The following is a 4,011-nucleotide window of genomic DNA, read 5'->3' on the forward strand; positions in this document are numbered from 1 at the left end:
ACATAAAAGAAAAAGTTATAAACTGGTCTTCAAATAAAATGAAAACTTTTACTCTTCCCCAAACACTGAAAACAAGGTGAAAAGGCAAGGTCTGTACTAGGTGAAAATATTTGCAATTCATAAAAGTATTAAAGGACTTATGCTCATAGCATTTCAAGCATCCTTATGACTCCAAAGTCAGAATACAATTAAATCAGGCCAAGTTAGGGCTGGCAAGAGAAAGAAGCAAAAAGAAACAGTTACGGAAAGGACCCAATCCAGGAGGTCACTTTTACCCTTGGCCCAACACTGTACTTTCCTGCTTAGAGAAAACATCGCCATTTTGAAAGGAATAGGCAACCACTGGAACTTGAGCTTGTTCCATTAATCCCACTAATGTATCCAAGTGGTATATGGGCACCTTGGGGTCCATTTTCTCCCATATTCAGCTATCTCCTGGGCTGGTTCTCTCCATGACCCCCTAACCCAGAGAGAGGTGGGAAATATGGAGTTACTTACAAAATGCTCCCTTTTCTAATCCATTAACTCCTTTTTTCTTTTCTTCCAACATTTCCCTGCAATAGCATCCCCTTAAGCCACAAGAGGGAGGTGACTTCTGATGGCGTGGGGTCTGGTTATGCAATGAGTACCAGCCCTAGGGGTCTTCCTCAGTGGCAGCCTAGGCTCTCAGGCTAAATCCAGGTGCTGGCATAGTCTTTTCAACAACTGATGCTTGAACAACTGGAATCCACATGCAAAAGAATGAAGCTGGATGGCATCCTCATATCATACTCAAAAGTTAACTAAAAACATATGATAGCTCTAGACATAAGAGCTAAAAGTATAAACACTGTGGAAAAAATATAGGAACCAATTGTCAGGACCCTGCATTAGCCAAAGCCTTCTTACCTATGAGATCAATCACACAGGAGAGAAAAGAAGCAATGAACAAATCAGATGTCATCAAAATAAAAACCTTCTAGACTTCAAAGGATGCCATCAAGAAAGTAAATAGATGACCCATAGGAGAAAATGTTTATAAATCTGATATGAGATTTTTATATGAAAATGAAAAGTGAAGTTGCTCAGTCGTGTCTGACTATTTGTGACCCCATGGACTGTAGCCCACCAGGTTCCTCAGTCCATGGGATTTTCCAGGCAAGAGTACTGAAGTGGGTTGCCATTTCCTTCTCCAGGGGGTCTTCCCAACCCAGGGACTGAACCCAGGTCTCCCACGTTGAAGGCAGATGCTTTACTGTCTGAGCCACCAAGGAAGGGATTTTTATATAGAATTATATAAAGAACTCTTTTAAATTAAATGAAAAAAGGACAGTGACTCAGATGGTAAAGAACCTGCCTGCAATGTGGGAGACCTGTGTCTGATCCCTGGGTAGGGAAGATCTCCTGGAGAAGGGAATGGCAACCCACTCCAGTATTCTTGCCTGGAGAATTCCATGGACAGAAGAGCCTGGTGGCCTAAAGTCCAAGGGCTCCGAAAGAATCAGACACGACTGAGCGACTAACACTTTCAATGAAAAGACAAGGGGCCAATTTAACATGGGTAGATGATCTGAATAGATATTTATTTAAGGAAGATATGCAAATGGCCAATAAAAATATAAAAAGATACATTTTATTCTTAGAAATCAGTTAAATGCAAACCAAAACCACAAGTTACCATTTCACATTCACGAGAGGAGCTATAATCAAGAAAAGTGAGACAATAATAATTGTTGATAAGGATGTTGAGAAATTGGAAGTCTCATATATTCCTGGTGGGAATGTAAAGTGATACAACCATGTTGGAAGAGAATTTGGCAGCACCTCAAAAAGTTAAACATAAAGTTACTGTGTGAGCCAGAAATTCCACTCCTAGGGTATATATCCAAGAGAACTGGAAACATATGTCCACAGAAAAACTTGTACATGAAGTGAAGAAGCCAGTCATGAAAGACCACATATACTATGATTCAGTTTATTAAAAAATGTCTAGAAGAGCAAATCCAAGAGATAGAAGGATTTTCCCAGTGGCTCAGTAGTAAATTATTCCCTGAATCCCTCGTTTGGGAAGATTCCCTGGAGAAAGGAAATGGCAATCCACTCCAGCGTTCTTGCCTGGGAAATCACATGGAGCAGGAGCCTGGTAGGCTACAGTCCCTGAGGTTGCAAAAGAGTCGGACACAACCTGAGCGAATCAACAACAATGGAGATTGAAAGTAGATGAGTGACTGCTAGGGAATGGGGAGGGGGCTATCAATTGAGAGTAACTGCTCATGGTTATCGGAGAAGGCAATGGCAAGCCACTCCAGTACTCTTGCCTAGAAAATCGCATGGACAGAGGAGCCTGGTAGGCTGCAGTCCATGGGGTCGCTACTAGACGGACACGACTGAGCGACTTCACTTTTCACTTTCACACATTGGAGAAGGAAATGGCAGCCCACTCCAGTGTTCTTGCCTGGAGAATCCCAGGGACGGCAGAGCCTGGTCGGCTGCCGTCTATGGGGTCGCACAGAGTCGGACACGACTGAAGCGACTTAGCAGCAGCAGCTCATGTTTATGGGGTTTCTCTCAAGGGTAATGACAATGTTCTAAAGCTGATTGTAGTCTTCGTCAAAAGACTGTGGATATACTGAAAAACATTTAAAGATACGGTTTAAAAAATATCAGCTACAAACTTATACACTCACAGCCATTCTTCTTGCTGATTGAAACCCTTGCCAATTCTTACTTGGATTATTAAAACAACATGCTAATTTGTTTTCCACGTCCAGGGCTGATTTCAACCCATCTTTCAGACAACTGCCAGAAGTTTTCTAAAATCTAGACCTGGGGGTCACTCCTTTGTTTAAAACTAATGGTGACTTCAACTGTTTACAACATGAGGCATCCTTACCATGGCTTCAGCTTGTGTTTCAGACCCAACTCAACAGCTTGTTAATATACTATTTAAACGGTAAGTAAGTGCCCTGCCAGTTAACTCTCCCCTCACAATTCACTTCATTGTTGTACACTTTCTGTCTCTGCCAGATGCCCTAAGCTCTTTACCTGTCTTGAAAGATGTATTTATCCTTCCAAGGACTCCCAGCTACCTTATCCAAGAAGGTTTCTCCGACTCCAACTCCCTCCACTCTTTCGTTATTGTTTCCATGGCTGGTTGATCACATAGAACACAGCTTTAATGATCTGTTTTCTGTCCCTTGCACTGGTCAGAAGCCTGGGTAAGCGGACTCTTTCTTTCACTTTGCCTCTCCACTCCCTGATGCGGAAAGACTGCGTGCATGAGTGAATGGATGAAGCCAGCTTGAGTGTTTATCCAACACTCTCCCCCTTTCCTGGAGAGGCACAAACTTCCAAAACTACTCTCTTCCTTTTTATTTAAAGATTTTATCCTGTGACTCGCCATGACTTTCTTTTTTTTTTTTCCATAGCCATTTTCTTTATTGCTTTGGGTTCAAGTTTATACACTCTTTCTGTGTTTCCTGTCTATAGAAGATCCTTTAGCATTTGTTGGAGAGCTGGTTTGGTGATGCTGAATTCCCTCAGCTTTTGCTTGTCTGTAAAGCTTTTGATTTCTCCTTCATATTTGAATGAGATCCTTGCTGGGTATAGTAATCTGGGCTGTAGGGTATTTTCTTTCATCACTTTAAGTATGTCTTGCCACTCCCTTCTGGCCTGAAAAGTTTCTGTTGAAAGATCAGCTGTTATCCTTATGGGAATCCCCTTATGTGTTATTTGCTGCTTTTCCCTTGCTGCTTTTAATATTTGTTCTTTGTGTTTGATCTTTGCTAATTTGATTAATATGTGTCTTGGAGTATTTCGCCTTGGGTTTATCCTGTTGGGGACTCTCTGGGTTTCTTGGACTTGGGTGATTATTTCTTTCCCTATTTTAGGGAAGTTTTCAACTATTATCTCCTCAAGTATTCTCTCATGGTCTTTCTTTTTGTCTTCTTCTTCTGGGACTCCTATGATTCAAATGTTGGAGCGTTTAACATTGTCCCAGAGATCTCTAATATTGTTCTCATTTCTTTTAAT

The sequence above is a fragment of the Moschus berezovskii genome, chromosome 25 (assembly GCF_049115385.1).
Source record: "Moschus berezovskii isolate FMDL1 chromosome 25, NW_MosBer_1.0, whole genome shotgun sequence".
Lineage (NCBI taxonomy): Eukaryota > Metazoa > Chordata > Mammalia > Artiodactyla > Moschidae > Moschus > Moschus berezovskii.